Source organism: Maylandia zebra, linkage group LG3 (genome assembly GCF_041146795.1).
Source record: "Maylandia zebra isolate NMK-2024a linkage group LG3, Mzebra_GT3a, whole genome shotgun sequence".
Taxonomy (NCBI): domain Eukaryota; kingdom Metazoa; phylum Chordata; class Actinopteri; order Cichliformes; family Cichlidae; genus Maylandia; species Maylandia zebra.
The window spans coordinates 52281881-52299579 of record NC_135169.1 but is presented as its reverse complement, the minus strand read 5'-3'; the positions used below and the strand labels follow the sequence as shown (position 1 = coordinate 52299579).

The 17699-nt window shown below is 58.4% G+C and overlaps 6 non-coding genes across 6 annotated transcripts; all 6 read right to left on the bottom strand.

Moving 5' to 3' along the window:
- Positions 1 to 2298: 2298 nt before the first annotated feature.
- On the bottom strand, positions 2299 to 2417 carry LOC143417763 (5S ribosomal RNA). The gene has a single exon (XR_013097911.1). It is a non-coding gene; the product is annotated as a 5S ribosomal RNA (ribosomal RNA).
- A 1463-nt stretch (positions 2418 to 3880) lies between these two features.
- Positions 3881 to 3999, bottom strand: LOC143417311 (5S ribosomal RNA). The gene has a single exon (XR_013097531.1). It is a non-coding gene; the product is annotated as a 5S ribosomal RNA (ribosomal RNA).
- Positions 4000 to 6465: 2466 nt separating this feature from the next.
- LOC143417762 (5S ribosomal RNA) lies at positions 6466 to 6584 on the bottom strand. Its single transcript, XR_013097910.1, has one exon. It is a non-coding gene; the product is annotated as a 5S ribosomal RNA (ribosomal RNA).
- Positions 6585 to 11805: 5221 nt separating this feature from the next.
- LOC143418017 (5S ribosomal RNA) lies at positions 11806 to 11924 on the bottom strand. Its single transcript, XR_013098165.1, has one exon. It is a non-coding gene; the product is annotated as a 5S ribosomal RNA (ribosomal RNA).
- Positions 11925 to 12780: 856 nt separating this feature from the next.
- LOC143417553 (5S ribosomal RNA) lies at positions 12781 to 12899 on the bottom strand. The gene has a single exon (XR_013097745.1). It is a non-coding gene; the product is annotated as a 5S ribosomal RNA (ribosomal RNA).
- A 1172-nt stretch (positions 12900 to 14071) lies between these two features.
- Positions 14072 to 14190, bottom strand: LOC143418016 (5S ribosomal RNA). The gene has a single exon (XR_013098164.1). It is a non-coding gene; the product is annotated as a 5S ribosomal RNA (ribosomal RNA).
- Positions 14191 to 17699: the final 3509 nt, after the last annotated feature.

The following is a 17699-nucleotide window of genomic DNA, read 5'->3' as shown; positions in this document are numbered from 1 at the left end:
GGCCTCTGGAACCAGCACAGGGCCTGGTGTGTTGTACATGGCCACAGCTAGCAGCACAGGGCCTGGTTGGGTGAAGATGGCCTCGGCCAGAAGCACAGGGTCTGGTGTGATATGAGTGGCCTGAGCCAGAGCCACAGGCCCTGGTGTGGTGTAAGTGGCCTCAGCCAGCAGCCACAGGCCCTGGTGTGGTGTAAGTGGCCTCAGCCAGCAGCCACAGGCCCTGGTGTGGTGTAAGTGGCCTCAGCCAGTGCCACAGGCCCTGGTGTGGTGTAATTGGCCTCAATAGCAACTAAGGCCCTGGTGTGGTGTATGTGGCCTCAGCCAGCAGCCACAGGCCCTGGTGTGGTGTAAGTGGCCTCAGCCAGTGCCACAGGCCCTGGTGTGGTGTAAGTGGCCTGTGCAAGAGCCACAGACCCTGGTGTGGTGTAATTGGCCTCAATAGCAACTAATGCCCTGGTGTGGTGTAGGTGGCCTCAGCCAGCAGCCACAGGCCCTGGTGTGGTGTAAGTGGCCTCAATAGCAACTAATGCCCTGATGTGGTGTAAGTGGCCTCAGCCAGCAGCCACAGGCCCTGGTGTGGTGTAAGTGGCCTGACCAAGAGCCACAGACCCTGGTGTGGTGTATTTGGCCTCAATAGCAACTAAGGCCCTGGTGTGGTGTAGGTGGCCTCAGCCAGCAGCCACAGGCCCTGGTGTGGTGTAAGTGGCCTCAGCCAGCAGCCACAGACCCTGGTGTGGTGTAAGTGGCCTCAGCCAGCAGCCACAGGCCCTGATGTGGTGTAAGTGGCCTCAGCCAGTGCCACAGGCCCTGGTGTGGTGTATGTGGCCTCAGCCAGCAGCCACAGGCCCTGGTGTGGTGTAAGTGGCCTCAGAAGCAAATAAGGCCGTGGTGTGGTGTAAGTGGCCTCAGCCAGAGCCACAGGCCCTGGTGTGGTGTAAGTGGCCTCAATAGCAAGTAAGGCCCTGGTGTGGTGTAAGTGGCCTCAGCCAGAGCCACAGGCCCTGGTGTGGTGTAAGTGGCCTCAGCCAGTGCCACAGGCCCTGGTGTGGTGTAAGTGGCCTGAGCAAGAGCCACAGACCCTGGTGTGGTGTAATTGGCCTCAATAGCAACTAATGCCCTGGTGTGGTGTAAGTGGCCTCAGCCAGCAGCCACAGGCCCTGGTGTGGTGTAAGTGGCCTGAGCAAGAGCCACAGACCCTGGTGTGGTGTAATTGGCCTCAATAGCAACTAAGGCCCTGGTGTGGTGTAGGTGGCCTCAGCCAGCAGCCACAGGCCCTGGTGTGGTGTAAGTGGCCTCAGTCAGAAGCCACAGTCACTGGTGTGGTGTAAGTGGCCTCAGCCAGAAGCCACAGGCCCTGGTGTGGTGTAGGTGGCCTCAGCCAGCAGCCACAGGCCCTTGTGTGGTGTAAGTGGCCTCAGCCAGCAGCCACAGGCCCTGGTGTGGTGTAAGTGGCCTCAGCCAGCAGCCACAGGCCCTGGTGTGGTGTAAGTGGCCTGAGCAAGAGCCACAGACCCTGGTGTGGTGTAATTGGCCTCAATAGCAACTAAGGCCCTGGTGTGGTGTAAGTGGCCTCAGCCAGCAGCCACAGGCCCTGGTGTGGTGTAAGTGGCCTCAGCCAGAGCCACAGGCCCTGGTGTGGTGTAAGTGGCCTCAGCCAGTGCCACAGGCCCTGGTGTGGTGTAAGTGGCCTGAGCAAGAGCCACAGACCCTGGTGTGGTGTAATTGGCCTCAATAGCAACTAAGGCCCTGGTGTGGTGTAGGTGGCCTCAGCCAGCAGCCACAGGCCCTGGTGTGGTGTAAGTGGCCTCAGTCAGAAGCCACAGTCACTGGTGTGGTGTAAGTGGCCTCAGCCAGAAGCCACTGGCCCTGGTGTGGTGTAGGTGGCCTCAGCCAGCAGCCACAGGCCCTTGTGTGGTGTAAGTGGCCTCAGCCAGCAGCCACAGGCCCTGGTGTGGTGTAAGTGGCCTGAGCAAGAGCCACAGACCCTGGTGTGGTGTAATTGGCCTCAATAGCAACTAAGGCCCTGGTGTGGTGTTAGTGGCCTCAGCCAGCAGCCACAGGCCCTGGTGTGGTGTAAGTGGCCTCAGCCAGAGCCACAGGCCCTGATGTGGTGTAAGTGGCCCCAGCCGGTCACTCAGGCCCTGGTGTGGTGTAGGTGGCATCAGCTAGCAGCACAAGACATTGGAAAACAGCCAAAAGCAGTGTCGTTAATGTGCCCTCATTAATGGGCAGCTGCTTTTGGTCTTTTAATACACCCCTTCTCTGGATCAAAAGCAGTTCAATGACATGAAAATTAAAGGCTTACAGCACCAGGTATTCCCAGGCAGTCTCCCATCCAAGTACTAACCAAGCCCAGCCCTGCTTAGCTTCCGAGATCAGACGAGGTCGGGCGTGCTCAGGGTGGTATGGCCGTAAGCTGCTGGCCGTAAGCTGCTGGCCCCAGCACAATGTCTCAATTTATGGATTCAAGTGATTAGGTGGCAAGTACCTGAAGTTACGGAGACAATCCTATAACCATAACTGCATGTTTGCATAATACCCTAACCCAAAGGCTCAGTTTGGCATTTATCCAACAGCACAGGCCCTGGATTGTTGAAGATGGCCTCTGGAACCAGCACAGGGCCTGGTGTGTTGTACATGGCCACAGCTAGCAGCACAGGGCCTGGTTGGGTGAAGATGGCCTCGGCCAGAAGCACAGGGTCTGGTGTGATATGAGTGGCCTGAGCCAGAGCCACAGGCCCTGGTGTGGTGTAAGTGGCCTCAGCCAGCAGCCACAGGCCCTGGTGTGGTGTAAGTGGCCTCAGCCAGCAGCCACAGGCCCTGGTGTGGTGTAAGTGGCCTCAGCCAGTGCCACAGGCCCTGGTGTGGTGTAATTGGCCTCAATAGCAACTAAGGCCCTGGTGTGGTGTATGTGGCCTCAGCCAGCAGCCACAGGCCCTGGTGTGGTGTACATGGCCACAGCCAGCAGCCACAGGCCCTGGTGTGGTGTAAGTGGCCTCAATAGCAACTAAGGCCCTGGTGTGGTGTAAGTGGCCTCAGCCAGCAGCCACAGGCCTTGGTGTGGTGTAAGTCGCCTCATCCAGCAGCCACAGGCCCTGGTGTGGTGTAAGTCGCCTCATCCAGCAGCCACAGGCCCTGGTGTGGTGTAATTGGCCTCAATAGCAACTAAGGCCCTGGTGTGGTGTATGTGGCCTCAGCCAGCAGCCACAGGCCCTGGTGTGGTGTATATGGCCACAGCCAGCAGCCACAGGCCCTGGTGTGGTGTAAGTGGCCTCAGCAAGTGCCACAGGCCCTGGTGTGGTGTAAGTGGCCTGAGCAAGAGCCACAGACCCTGGTGTGGTGTAATTGGCCTCAATAGCAACTAATGCCCTGGTGTGGTGTAGGTGGCCTCAGCCAGCAGCCACAGGCCCTGGTGTGGTGTAAGTGGCCTCAATAGCAACTAATGCCCTGATGTGGTGTAAGTGGCCTCAGCCAGCAGCCACAGGCCCTGGTGTGGTGTAAGTGGCCTGACCAAGAGCCACAGACCCTGGTGTGGTGTAATTGGCCTCAATAGCAACTAAGGCCCTGGTGTGGTGTAGGTGGCCTCAGCCAGCAGCCACAGGCCCTGGTGTGGTGTAAGTGGCCTCAGCCAGCAGCCACAGGCCCTGGTGTGGTGTAAGTGGCCTCAGCCAGCAGCCACAGGCCCTGATGTGGTGTAAGTGGCCCCAGCCGGTCACTCAGTCCCTGGTGTGGTGTAGGTGGCATCAGCTAGCAGCACAAGACATTGGAAAACAGCCAAAAGCAATGTCGTTAATGTGCCCTCATTAATGGGCAGCTGCTTTTGGTCTTTTAATACACCCCTTCTCTGGATCAAAAGCGGTTCAATGACATGAAAATGAAAGGCTTACAGTACCAGGTATTCCCAGGCAGTCTCCCATCCAAGTACTAACCAAGCCCAGCCCTGCTTAGCTTCCGAGATCAGACGAGGTCGGGGGTGCTCAGGGTGGTATGGCCGTAAGCTGCTGGCCTCAGCACAATGTCTCAATTTATGGATTCAAGTGATTAGGTGGCAAGTACCTGAAGTTACGAAGACAATCCTTTAACCATACCTGCATGTTTGCATAATACCCTAACCCAAAGGCTCAGTTTGGCATTTATCTAACAGCACAGGCCCTGGATTGTTGAAGATGGCCTCTGGAACCAGCACAGGGCCTGGTGTGTTGTACATGGCCACAGCAAGCAGCACAGGGCCAGGTTTGGTGAAGATGGCCTCGGCCAGAAGCGCAGGGTCTGGTGTGATATGAGTGGCCTGAGCAAGAGCCACAGGCCCTGGTGTGGTGTAAGTGGCCTCAGCCAGCAGCCACAGGCCCTGGTGTGGTGTAAGTGGCCTCAGCCAGTGCCACAGGCCCTGGTGTGGTGTAATTGGCCTCAATAGCAACTAAGGCCCTGGTGTTGTGTATGTGGCCTCAGCCAGCAGCCACAGGCCCTGGTGTGGTGTAAGTGGCCTCAGAAGTAAATAAGGCCCTGGTGTGGTGTAAGTGGCCTCAGCCAGCAGCACAGGGCCTTGTGTCTTGTACATGGCCACAGCAAGCAGCACTGGGCCAGGTTTGGTGAAGATGGCCTTGGCCAGAAGCACAGGGTCTGGTGTGATATGAGTGGCCTGAGCAAGAGCCACAGGCCCTGGTGTGGTGTAAGTGGCCTCAGCCAGAAGCCACAGGCACTGGTGTGGTGTAAGTGGCCTCAGCCAGCAGCCACAGGCCCTTGTGTGGTGTAAGTGGCCTCAGCCAGTGCCACAGGCCCTGGTGTGGTGTAAGTGGCCTCAGCCAGCAGCCACAGGCCCTGGTGTGGTGTAAGTGGCCTCAGCCAGCAGCCACAGGCCCTGGTGTGGTGTAAGTGGCCTGAGCAAGAGCTACAGACCCTGGTGTGGTGTAATTGGCCTCAATAGCAACTAAGGCCCTGGTGTGGTGTAGGTGGCCTCAGCCAGCAGCCACAGGCCCTGGTGTGGTGTAAGTGGCCTCAGCCAGCAGCCACAGGCCCTGGTGTGGTGTAAGTGGCCTCAGCCAGCAGCCACAGGCCCTGGTGTGGTGTAAGTGGCCTCAGCCAGTGCCACAGGCCCTGGTGTGGTGTAATTGGCCTCAATAGCAACTAAGGCCCTGGTGTGGTGTATGTGGCCTCAGCCAGCAGCCACAGGCCCTTGTGTGGTGTACATGGCCACAGCCAGCAGCCACAGGCCCTGGTGTGGTGTAAGTGGCCTCAATAGCAACTAAGGCCCTGGTGTGGTGTAAGTGGCCTGAGCAAGAGCCACAGGCCCTGGTGTGGTGTAAGTGGTCTCAGCCAGCAGCCACAGGCCCTGGTGTGGTGTAGGTGGCCTCAGCCAGCAGCCAAAGGCCCTTGTGTGGTGTAAGTGGCCTCAGCCAGCAGCCACAGGCCCTGGTGTGGTGTAAGTGGCCTCAGAAGCAAATAAGGCCGTGGTGTGGTGTAAGTGGCCTCAGCCAGAGCCACAGGCCCTGGTGTGGTGTAAGTGGCCTCAATAGCAACTAAGGCCCTGGTGTGGTGTAAGTGGCCTCAGCCAGAGCCACAGGCCCTGGTGTGGTGTAAGTGGCCTCAGCCAGTGCCACAGGCCCTGGTGTGGTGTAAGTGGCCTGAGCAAGAGCAACAGACCCTGGTGTGGTGTAATTGGCCTCAATAGCAACTAATGCCCTGGTGTGGTGTAAGTGGCCTCAGCCAGCAGCCACAGGCCCTGGTGTGGTGTAAGTGGCCTGAGCAAGAGCCACAGACCCTGGTGTGGTGTAATTGGCCTCAATAGCAACTAAGGCCCTGGTGTGGTGTAGGTGGCCTCAGCCAGCAGCCACAGGCCCTGGTGTGGTGTAAGTGGCCTCAGTCAGAAGCCACAGTCACTGGTGTGGTGTAAGTGGCCTCAGCCAGAAGCCACTGGCCCTGGTGTGGTGTAGGTGGCCTCAGCCAGCAGCCACAGGCCCTTGTGTGGTGTAAGTGACCTCAGCCAGCAGCCACAGGCCCTGGTGTGGTGTAAGTGGCCTGAGCAAGAGCCACAGACCCTGGTGTGGTGTAATTGGCCTCAATAGCAACTAAGGCCCTGGTGTGGTGTTAGTGGCCTCAGCCAGCAGCCACAGGCCCTGGTGTGGTGTAAGTGGCCTGAGCAATAGCCACAGACCCTGGTGTGGTGTAATTGGCCTCAATAGCAACTAAGGCCCTGGTGTGGTGTTAGTGGCCTCAGCCAGCAGCCACAGGCCCTGGTGTGGTGTAAGTGGCCTCAGCCAGAGCCACAGGCCCTGATGTGGTGTAAGTGGCCCCAGCCGGTCACTCAGGCCCTGGTGTGGTGTAGGTGGCATCAGCTAGCAGCACAAGACATTGGAAAACAGCCAAAAGCAATGTCGTTAATGTGCCCTCATTAATGGGCAGCTGCTTTTGGTCTTTTAATACACCCCTTCTCTGGATCAAAAGCGGTTCAATGACATGAAAATGAAAGGCTTACAGCACCAGGTATTCCCAGGCAGTCTCCCATCCAAGTACTAACCAAGCCCAGCCCTGCTTAGCTTCCGAGATCAGACGAGGTCGGGCGTGCTCAGGGTGGTATGGCCGTAAGCTGCTGGCCCCAGCACAATGTCTCAATTTATGGATTCAACTGATTAGGTGGCAAGTACCTGAAGTTACGAAGACAATCCTATAACCATACCTGCATGTTTGCATAATACCCTAACCCAAAGGCTCAGTTTGGCATTTATCTAACAGCACAGGCCCTGGATTGTTGAAGATGGCCTCTGGAACCAGCACAGGGCCTGGTGTGTTGTACATGGCCACAGCAAGCAGCACAGGGCCAGGTTTGGTGAAGATGGCCTCGGCCAGAAACGCAGGGTCTGGTGTGATATGAGTGGCCTGAGCAAGAGCCACAGGCCCTGGTGTGGTGTAAGTGGCCTCAGCCAGCAGCCACAGGCCCTGGTGTGGTGTAAGTGGCCTCAGCCAGCAGCCACAGGCCCTGGTGTGGTGTAATTGGCCTCAATAGCAACTAAGGCCCTGGTGTTGTGTATGTGGCCTCAGCCAGCAGGCACAGGCCCTGGTGTGGTGTAAGTGGCCTCAGAAGTAAATAAGGCCCTGGTGTGGTGTAAGTGGCCTCAGCCAGCAGCACAGGGCCTTGTGTCTTGTACATGGCCACAGCAAGCAGCACTGGGCCAGGTTTGGTGAAGATGGCCTTGGCCAGAAGCACAGGGTCTGGTGTGATATGAGTTGCCTGAGCAAGAGCCACAGGCCCTGGTGTGGTGTAAGTGGCCTCAGCCAGAAGCCACAGGCCCTGGTGTGGTGTAGGTGGCCTCAGCCAGCAGCCACAGGCCCTTGTGTGGTGTAAGTGGCCTCAGCCAGCAGCCACAGGCCCTGGTGTGGTGTAAGTGGTCTCAGCCAGCAGCCACAGGCCCTGGTGTGGTGTAAGTGGCCTCAGCCAGCAGCCACAGGCCCTGGTGTGGTGTAAGTGGCCTGAGCAAGAGCTACAGACCCTGGTGTGGTGTAATTGGCCTCAATAGCAACTAAGGCCCTGGTGTGGTGTAGGTGGCCTCAGCCAGCAGCCACAGGCCCTGGTGTGGTGTAAGTGGCATCAGCCAGCAGCCACAGGCCCTGGTGTGGTGTAAGTGGCCTCAGCCAGTGCCACAGGCCCTGGTGTGGTGTAATTGGCCTCAATAGCAACTAATGCCCTGGTGTGGTGTAAGTGGCCTCAGCCAGCAGCCACAGGCCCTGGTGTGGTGTAATTGGCCTCAATAGCAACTAAGGCCCTGGTGTGGTGTAATTGGCCTCAATAGCAACTAAGGCCCTGGTGTGGTGTAAGTGGCCTCAGCCAGCAGCCACAGGCCCTGGTGTGGTGTAAGTGGCCTCAGCCAGAGCCACAGGCCCTGGTGTGGTGTAAGTGGCCTGAGCAAGAGCCACAGGCCCTGGTGTGGTGTAAGTGGCCTCAGCCAGAAGCCACAGGCCCTGGTGTGGTGTAAGTGCCCTCAGCCAGCAGCCACAGGCCCTGGTGTGGTGTAAGTGGCCTCAGCCAGAGCCACAGGCCCTGGTGTAGTGTAAGTGGCCTCAGCCAGTGCCACAGGCCCTGGTGTGGTGTAAGTGGCCTGAGCAAGAGCCACAGACCCTGGTGTGGTGTAAGGGGCCTCAATAGCAACTAATGCCCTGGTGTGGTGTAAGTGGCCTCAGCCAGCAGCCACAGGCACTGGTGTGGTGTAAGTGGCCTCAGCCAGCAGCCACAGGCCCTGGTGTGGTGTAAGTGGCCTCAGCCAGCAGCCACAGGCCCTGGTGTGGTGTAAGTGGCCTGAGCCAGCAGCCACAGGCCCTGGTGTGGTGTAAGTGGCCTCAGCCAGAAGCCACAGGCACTGGTGTGGTGTAAGTGCCCTCAGCCAGCAGCCACAGGCCCTGGTGTGGTGTAAGTGGCCTCAGCCAGCAGCCACAGGCCCTGGTGTGGTGTAAGTGGACTCAGCCAGTGCCACAGGCCCTGGTGTGGTGTAAGTGGACTCAGCCAGTGCCACAGGCCCTGGTGTGGTGTAAGTGGCCTGAGCAAGAGTCACAGACCCTGGTGTGGTGTAATTGGCCTCAATAGCAACTAATGCCCTGGTGTGGTGTAGGTGGCCTCAGCCAGCAGCCACAGGCCCTGGTGTGGTGTAAGTGGCCTCAGCCAGCAGCCACAGGCCCTGGTGTGGTGTACGTGGCCTCAGCCAGCAGCCACAGGCCCTGGTGTGGTGTAAGTGGCCTCAGCCAACAGCCACAGGCCCTGGTGTGGTGTAAGTGGCCTCAGCCAGAAGCCACAGGCCCTGGTGTGGTGTAGGTGGCCTCAGCCAGCAGCCACAGGCCCTTGTGTGGTGTAAGTGGCCTCAGCCAGCAGCCACAGGCCCTGGTGTGGTGTAAGTGGTCTCAGCCAGCAGCCACAGGCCCTGGTGTGGTGTAAGTGGCCTCAGCCAGCAGCCACAGGCCCTGGTGTGGTGTAAGTGGCCTGAGCAAGAGCTACAGACCCTGGTGTGGTGTAATTGGCCTCAATAGCAACTAAGGCCCTGGTGTGGTGTAGGTGGCCTCAGCCAGCAGCCACAGGCCCTGGTGTGGTGTAAGTGGCATCAGCCAGCAGCCACAGGCCCTGGTGTGGTGTAAGTGGCCTCAGCCAGTGCCACAGGCCCTGGTGTGGTGTAATTGGCCTCAATAGCAACTAATGCCCTGGTGTGGTGTAAGTGGCCTCAGCCAGCAGCCACAGGCCCTGGTGTGGTGTAATTGGCCTCAATAGCAACTAAGGCCCTGGTGTGGTGTAATTGGCCTCAATAGCAACTAAGGCCCTGGTGTGGTGTAAGTGGCCTCAGCCAGCAGCCACAGGCCCTGGTGTGGTGTAAGTGGCCTCAGCCAGAGCCACAGGCCCTGGTGTGGTGTAAGTGGCCTGAGCAAGAGCCACAGGCCCTGGTGTGGTGTAAGTGGCCTCAGCCAGAAGCCACAGGCCCTGGTGTGGTGTAAGTGCCCTCAGCCAGCAGCCACAGGCCCTGGTGTGGTGTAAGTGGCCTCAGCCAGAGCCACAGGCCCTGGTGTAGTGTAAGTGGCCTCAGCCAGTGCCACAGGCCCTGGTGTGGTGTAAATGGCCTGAGCAAGAGCCACAGACCCTGGTGTGGTGTAAGGGGCCTCAATAGCTACTAATGCCCTGGTGTGGTGTAAGTGGCCTCAGCCAGCAGCCACAGGCACTGGTGTGGTGTAAGTGGCCTCAGCCAGCAGCCACAGGCCCTGGTGTGGTGTAAGTGGCCTCAGCCAGCAGCCACAGGCCCTGGTGTGGTGTAAGTGGCCTGAGCCAGCAGCCACAGGCCCTGGTGTGGTGTAAGTGGCCTCAGCCAGAAGCCACAGGCACTGGTGTGGTGTAAGTGCCCTCAGCCAGCAGCCACAGGCCCTGGTGTGGTGTAAGTGGCCTCAGCCAGCAGCCACAGGCCCTGGTGTGGTGTAAGTGGACTCAGCCAGTGCCACAGGCCCTGGTGTGGTGTAAGTGGCCTGAGCAAGAGTCACAGACCCTGGTGTGGTGTAATTGGCCTCAATAGCAACTAATGCCCTGGTGTGGTGTAGGTGGCCTCAGCCAGCAGCCACAGGCCCTGGTGTGGTGTAAGTGGCCTCAGCCAGCAGCCACAGGCCCTGGTGTGGTGTACGTGGCCTCAGCCAGCAGCCACAGGCCCTGGTGTGGTGTAAGTGGCCTCAGCCAACAGCCACAGGCCCTGGTGTGGTGTAAGTGGCCTCAGCCAGAGCCACAGGCCCTGGTGTGGTGTAAGTGGCCTCAGCCAGTGCCACAGGCCCTGGTGTGGTGTAAGTGGCCTGAGCAAGAGCCACAGACCCTGGTGTGGTGTAATTGGCCTCAATAGCAACTAATGCCCTGGTGTGGTGTAGGTGGCCTCAGCCAGCAGCCACAGGCCCTGGTGTGGTGTAAGTGGCCTCAGCCAGTGCCACAGGCCCTGGTGTGGTGTAAGTGGCCTGAGCAAGAGTCACAGACCCTGGTGTGGTGTAATTGGCCTCAATAGCAACTAATGCCCTGGTGTGGTGTAGGTGGCCTCAGCCAGCAGCCACAGGCCCTGGTGTGGTGTAAGTGGCCTCAGCCAGCAGCCACAGGCCCTGGTGTGGTGTAAGTGGCCTCAGCCAGCAGCCACAGGCCCTGGTGTGGTGTAAGTGGACTCAGCCAGTGCCACAGGCCCTGGTGTGGTGTAAGTGGCCTGAGCAAGAGTCACAGACCCTGGTGTGGTGTAATTGGCCTCAATAGCAACTAATGCCCTGGTGTGGTGTAGGTGGCCTCAGCCAGCAGCCACAGGCCCTGGTGTGGTGTAAGTGGCCTCAGCCAGCAGCCACAGGCCCTGGTGTGGTGTAGGTGGCCTCAGCCAGCAGCCACAGGCCCTGGTGTGGTGTAAGTGGCCTCAGCCAGTGCCACAGGCCCTGGTGTGGTGTAAGTGGCCTGAGCAAGAGTCACAGACCCTGGTGTGGTGTAATTGGCCTCAATAGCAACTAATGCCCTGGTGTGGTGTAGGTGGCCTCAGCCAGCAGCCACAGGCCCTGGTGTGGTGTAAGTGGCCTCAGCCAGTGCCACAGGCCCTGGTGTGGTGTAAGTGGCCTGAGCAAGAGCCACAGACCCTGGTGTGGTGTAATTGGCCTCAATAGCAACTAATGCCCTGGTGTGGTGTAGGTGGCCTCAGCCAGCAGCCACAGGCCCTGGTGTGGTGTAAGTGGCCTCAGCCAGTGCCACAGGCCCTGGTGTGGTGTAAGTGGCCTGAGCAAGAGTCACAGACCCTGGTGTGGTGTAATTGGCCTCAATAGCAACTAATGCCCTGGTGTGGTGTAGGTGGCCTCAGCCAGCAGCCACAGGCCCTGGTGTGGTGTAAGTGGCCTCAGCCAGTGCCACAGGCCCTGGTGTGGTGTAATTGGCCTCAATAGCAACTAATGCCCTGGTGTGGTGTAAGTGGCCTCAGCCAGCAGCCACAGGCCCTGGTGTGGTGTAATTGGCCTCAATAGCAACTAAGGCCCTGGTGTGGTGTAATTGGCCTCAATAGCAACTAAGGCCCTGGTGTGGTGTAAGTGGCCTCAGCCAGCAGCCACAGGCCCTGGTGTGGTGTAAGTGGCCTCAGCCAGAGCCACAGGCCCTGATGTGGTGTAAGTGGCCCCAGCCGGTCACTCAGGCCCTGGTGTGGTGTAGGTGGCATCAGCTAGCAGCACAAGACATTGGAAAAGAGCCAAAAGCAATGTCGTTAATGTGCCCTCATTAATGGGCAGCTGCTTTTGGTCTTTTAATACACCCCTTCTCTGGATCAAAAGCGGTTCAATGACATGAAAATGAAAGGCTTACAGCACCAGGTATTCCAAGGAAGTCTCCCATCCAAGTACTAACCAAGCCCAGCCCTGCTTAGCTTCCGAGATCAGACGAGGTCGGGCGTGCTCAGGGTGGTATGGCCGTAAGCTGCTGGCCCCAGCACAATGTCTCAATTTATGGATTCAAGTGATTAGGTGGCAAGTACCTGAAGTTACGAAGACAATCCTATAACCATACCTGCATGTTTGCATAATACCCTAACCCAAAGGCTCAGTTTAGCATTTATCCAACAGCACAGGCCCTGGATTGTTGAAGATGGCCTCAGGAACCAGAACAGGGCCTGGTGTGTTGTACATGGCCACAGCTAGCAGCACAGGGCCTGGTTTGGTGAAGATGGCCTCGGCCAGAAGCACAGGGCCTGGTGTGATATGAGTGGCCTGAGCAAGAGCCACAGGCCCTGGTGTGGTGTAAGTGGCCTCAGCCAGTGCCACAGGCCCTGGTGTGGTGTAAGTGGCCTGAGCAAGAGTCACAGACCCTGGTGTGGTGTAATTGGCCTCAATAGCAACTAATGCCCTGGTGTGGTGTAGGTGGCCTCAGCCAGCAGCCACAGGCCCTGGTGTGGTGTAAGTGGCCTCAGCCAGTGCCACAGGCCCTGGTGTGGTGTAAGTGGCCTGAGCAAGAGCCACAGACCCTGGTGTGGTGTAATTGGCCTCAATAGCAACTAATGCCCTGGTGTGGTGTAAGTGGCCTCAGCCAGCAGCCACAGGCCCTGGTGTGGTGTAAGTGGCCTGAGCAAGAGCCACAGGCCCTGATGTGGTGTAAGTGGCCCCAGCCGGTCACTCAGGCCCTGGTGTGGTGTAGGTGGCATCAGCTAGCAGCACAAGACATTGGAAAACAGCCAAAAGCAATGTCGTTAATGTGCCCTCATTAAAGGGCAGCTGCTTTTGGTCTTTTAATACACCCCTTCTCTGGCTCAAAAGCGGTTCAATGACATGAAAATGAAAGGCTTACAGCACCAGGTATTCCCAGGTAGTCTCCCATCCAAGTACTAACCAAGCCCAGCCCTGCTTAGCTTCCGAGATCAGACGAGGTCGGGCGTGCTCAGGGTGGTATGGCCGTAAGCTGCTGGCCCCAGCACAATGTCTCAATTTATGGATTCAACTGATTAGGTGGCAAGTACCTGAAGTTACGAAGACAATCCTTTAACCATACCTGCATGTTTGCATAATACCCTAACCCAAAGGCTCAGTTTGGCATTTATCTAACAGCACAGGCCCTGGATTGTTGAAGATGGCCTCAGGAACCAGCACAGGGCCTGGTGTGTTGTACATGGCCACAGCTAGCAGCACAGGGCCTGGTTTGGTGAAGATGGCCTCGGCCAGATGCGCAGGGCCTGGTGTGATGTGAGTGGCCTGAGCAAGAGCCACAGGCCCTGGTGTGGTGTAAGTGGCCTCAGCCAGAAGCCACAGGCACTGGTGTGGTGTAAGTGGCCTCAGCCAGCAGCCACAGGCCCTGGTGTGGTGTAAGTGGCCTCAGCCAGCAGCCACAGGCCCTGGTGTGGTGTAAGTGGCCTCAGCCAGCAGCCACAGGCCCTGGTGTGGTGTAAGTGGCCTCAGCCAGAGCCACAGGTCCTGGTGTGGTGTAAGTGGCCTGAGCCAGTGCCACAGGCCCTGGTGTGGTGTAAGTGGCCTGAGCAAGAGCCACAGACCCTGGTGTGGTGTAATTGGCCTCAATAGCAACTAATGCCCTGGTGTGGTGTAGGTGGCCTCAGCCAGCAGCCACAGGCCCTGGTGTGGTGTAAGTGGCCTCAATAGCAACTAATGCCCTGGTGTGGTGTAAGTGGCCTCATCCAGCAGCCACAGGCCCTGGTGTGGTGTAAGTGGCCTGAGCAAGAGCAACAGGCCCTGGTGTGGTGTAATTGGCCTCAATAGCAACTAAGGCCCTGGTGTGGTGTAGGTGGCCTCAGCCAGCAGCCACAGGCCCTGGTGTGGTGTAAGTGGCCTCAATAGCAACTAATGCCCTGGTGTGGTGTAAGTGGCCTCAGCCAGCAGCCACAGGCCCTGGTGTGGTGTAATTGGCCTCAGCCAGAGCCACAGGCCCTGATGTGGTGTAAGTGGCCCCAGCCGGTCACTCAGGCCCTGGTGTGGTGTAGGTGGCATCAGCTAGCAGCACAAGACATTGGAAAAGAGCCAAAAGCAATGTCGTTAATGTGCCCTCATTAATGGGCAGCTGCTTTTGGTCTTTTAATACACCCCTTCTCTGGATCAAAAGCGGTTCAATGACATGAAAATGAAAGGCTTACAGCACCAGGTATTCCAAGGAAGTCTCCCATCCAAGTACTAACCAAGCCCAGCCCTGCTTAGCTTCCGAGATCAGACGAGGTCGGGCGTGCTCAGGGTGGTATGGCCGTAAGCTGCTGGCCCCAGCACAATGTCTCAATTTATGGATTCAAGTGATTAGGTGGCAAGTACCTGAAGTTACGAAGACAATCCTATAACCATACCTGCATGTTTGCATAATACCCTAACCCAAAGGCTCAGTTTAGCATTTATCCAACAGCACAGGCCCTGGATTGTTGAAGATGGCCTCAGGAACCAGAACAGGGCCTGGTGTGTTGTACATGGCCACAGCTAGCAGCACAGGGCCTGGTTTGGTGAAGATGGCCTCGGCCAGAAGCACAGGGCCTGGTGTGATATGAGTGGCCTGAGCAAGAGCCACAGGCCCTGGTGTGGTGTAAGTGGCCTGAGCAAGAGCCACAGGCCCTGGTGTGGTGTAAGTGGCCTGAGCAAGAGCCACAGGCCCTGGTGTGGAGTAAGTGGCCTGAGCATGAGCCACAGGCCCTGGTGTGGAGTAAGTGGCCTGAGCAAGAGCCACAGGCCCTGGTGTGGTGTAATTGGCCTCAATAGCAACTAAGAGCCTGGTGTGGTGTATGTGGCCTCAGCCAGCAGCCACAGGCCCTGGTGTGGTGTAAGTGGCCTCAGAAGCAAATAAGGCCGTGGTGTGGTGTATGTGACCTCAGCCAGGAGCCACAGGCCCTGGTGTGGTGTAAGTGGCCTCAGCCAGCAGCCACAGGCCCTGGTGTGGTGTAAGTGGCCTCAGCCAGCAGCCACAGGCCCTGGTGTGGTGTAAGTGGCCTCAGCCAGAGCCACAGGCCCTGGTGTAGTGTAAGTGGCCTCAGCCAGTGCCACAGGCCCTGGTGTGGTGTAAGTGGCCTGAGCAAGAGCCACAGACCCTGGTGTGGTGTAAGGGGCCTCAATAGCAACTAATGCCCTGGTGTGGTGTAAGTGGCCTCAGCCAGCAGCCACAGGCACTGGTGTGGTGTAAGTGGCCTCAGCCAGCAGCCACAGGCCCTGGTGTGGTGTAAGTGGCCTCAGCCAGCAGCCACAGGCCCTGGTGTGGTGTAAGTGGCCTGAGCCAGCAGCCACAGGCCCTGGTGTGGTGTAAGTGGCCTGAGCAAGAGCCACAGACCCTGGTGTGGTGTAATTGGCCTCAATAGCAACTAATGCCCTGGTGTGGTGTAATTGGCCTCAATAGCAACTAAGGCCCTGGTGTGGTGTATGTGGCCTCAGCCAGCAGCCACAGGCCCTGGTGTGGTGTAAGTGGCCTCAGAAGCAAATAAGGCCGTTGTGTGGTGTATGTGACCTCAGCCAGGAGCCACAGGCCCTGGTGTGGTGTAAGTGGCCTCAGCCAGCAGCCACAGGCCCTGGTGTGGTGTAAGTGGCCTCAGCCAGAGCCACAGGCCCTGGTGTGGTGTAAGTGGCCTCAGCCAGTGCCACAGGCCCTGGTGTGGTGTAAGTGGCCTGAGCAAGAGCCACAGACCCTGGTGTGGTGTAATTGGCCTCAGCCCTGTGGTGTAAGTGGCCTCAGCCAGTGCCACAGGCCCTGGTGTGGTGTAAGTGGCCTCAGCCAGCAGCCACAGGCCCTGGTGTGGTGTAAGGGGCCTCAATAGCAACTAATGCCCTGGTGTGGTGTAAGTGGCCTCAGCCAGCAGCCACAGGCACTGGTGTGGTGTAAGTGGCCTCAGCCAGCAGCCACAGGCCCTGGTGTGGTGTAAGTGGCCTGAGCCAGCAGCCACAGGCCCTGGTGTGGTGTAAGTGGCCTCAGCCAGAAGCCACAGGCACTGGTGTGGTGTAAGTGCCCTCAGCCAGCAGCCACAGGCCCTGGTGTGGTGTAAGTGGCCTCAGCCAGCAGCCACAGGCCCTGGTGTGGTGTAAGTGGACTCAGCCAGTGCCACAGGCCCTGGTGTGGTGTAAGTGGCCTCAGCCAGCAGCCACAGGCCCTGGTGTGGTGTAAGTGGCCTCAGCCAGCAGCCACAGGCCCTGGTGTGGTGTAAGTGGCCTGAGCAAGAGCTACAGACCCTGGTGTGGTGTAATTGGCCTCAATAGCAACTAAGGCCCTGGTGTGGTGTAGGTGGCCTCAGCCAGCAGCCACAGGCCCTGGTGTGGTGTAAGTGGCCTCAGCCAGCAGCCACAGGCCCTGGTGTGGTGTAAGTGGCCTCAGCCAGCAGCCACAGGCCCTGGTGTGGTGTAAGTGGCCTCAGCCAGTGCCACAGGCCCTGGTGTGGTGTAATTGGCCTCAATAGCAACTAAGGCCCTGGTGTGGTGTATGTGGCCTCAGCCAGCAGCCACAGGCCCTTGTGTGGTGTACATGGCCACAGCCAGCAGCCACAGGCCCTGGTGTGGTGTAAGTGGCCTCAATAGCAACTAAGGCCCTGGTGTGGTGTAAGTGGCCTGAGCAAGAGCCACAGGCCCTGGTGTGGTGTAAGTGGTCTCAGCCAGCAGCCACAGGCCCTGGTGTGGTGTAGGTGGCCTCAGCCAGCAGCCAAAGGCCCTTGTGTGGTGTAAGTGGCCTCAGCCAGCAGCCACAGGCCCTGGTGTGGTGTAAGTGGCCTCAGAAGCAAATAAGGCCGTGGTGTGGTGTAAGTGGCCTCAGCCAGAGCCACAGGCCCTGGTGTGGTGTAAGTGGCCTCAATAGCAACTAAGGCCCTGGTGTGGTGTAAGTGGCCTCAGCCAGAGCCACAGGCCCTGGTGTGGTGTAAGTGGCCTCAGCCAGTGCCACAGGCCCTGGTGTGGTGTAAGTGGCCTGAGCAAGAGCAACAGACCCTGGTGTGGTGTAATTGGCCTCAATAGCAACTAATGCCCTGGTGTGGTGTAAGTGGCCTCAGCCAGCAGCCACAGGCCCTGGTGTGGTGTAAGTGGCCTGAGCAAGAGCCACAGACCCTGGTGTGGTGTAATTGGCCTCAATAGCAACTAAGGCCCTGGTGTGGTGTAGGTGGCCTCAGCCAGCAGCCACAGGCCCTGGTGTGGTGTAAGTGGCCTCAGTCAGAAGCCACAGTCACTGGTGTGGTGTAAGTGGCCTCAGCCAGAAGCCACTGGCCCTGGTGTGGTGTAGGTGGCCTCAGCCAGCAGCCACAGGCCCTTGTGTGGTGTAAGTGACCTCAGCCAGCAGCCACAGGCCCTGGTGTGGTGTAAGTGGCCTGAGCAAGAGCCACAGACCCTGGTGTGGTGTAATTGGCCTCAATAGCAACTAAGGCCCTGGTGTGGTGTTAGTGGCCTCAGCCAGCAGCCACAGGCCCTGGTGTGGTGTAAGTGGCCTGAGCAATAGCCACAGACCCTGGTGTGGTGTAATTGGCCTCAATAGCAACTAAGGCCCTGGTGTGGTGTTAGTGGCCTCAGCCAGCAGCCACAGGCCCTGGTGTGGTGTAAGTGGCCTCAGCCAGAGCCACAGGCCCTGATGTGGTGTAAGTGGCCCCAGCCGGTCACTCAGGCCCTGGTGTGGTGTAGGTGGCATCAGCTAGCAGCACAAGACATTGGAAAACAGCCAAAAGCAATGTCGTTAATGTGCCCTCATTAATGGGCAGCTGCTTTTGGTCTTTTAATACACCCCTTCTCTGGATCAAAAGCGGTTCAATGACATGAAAATG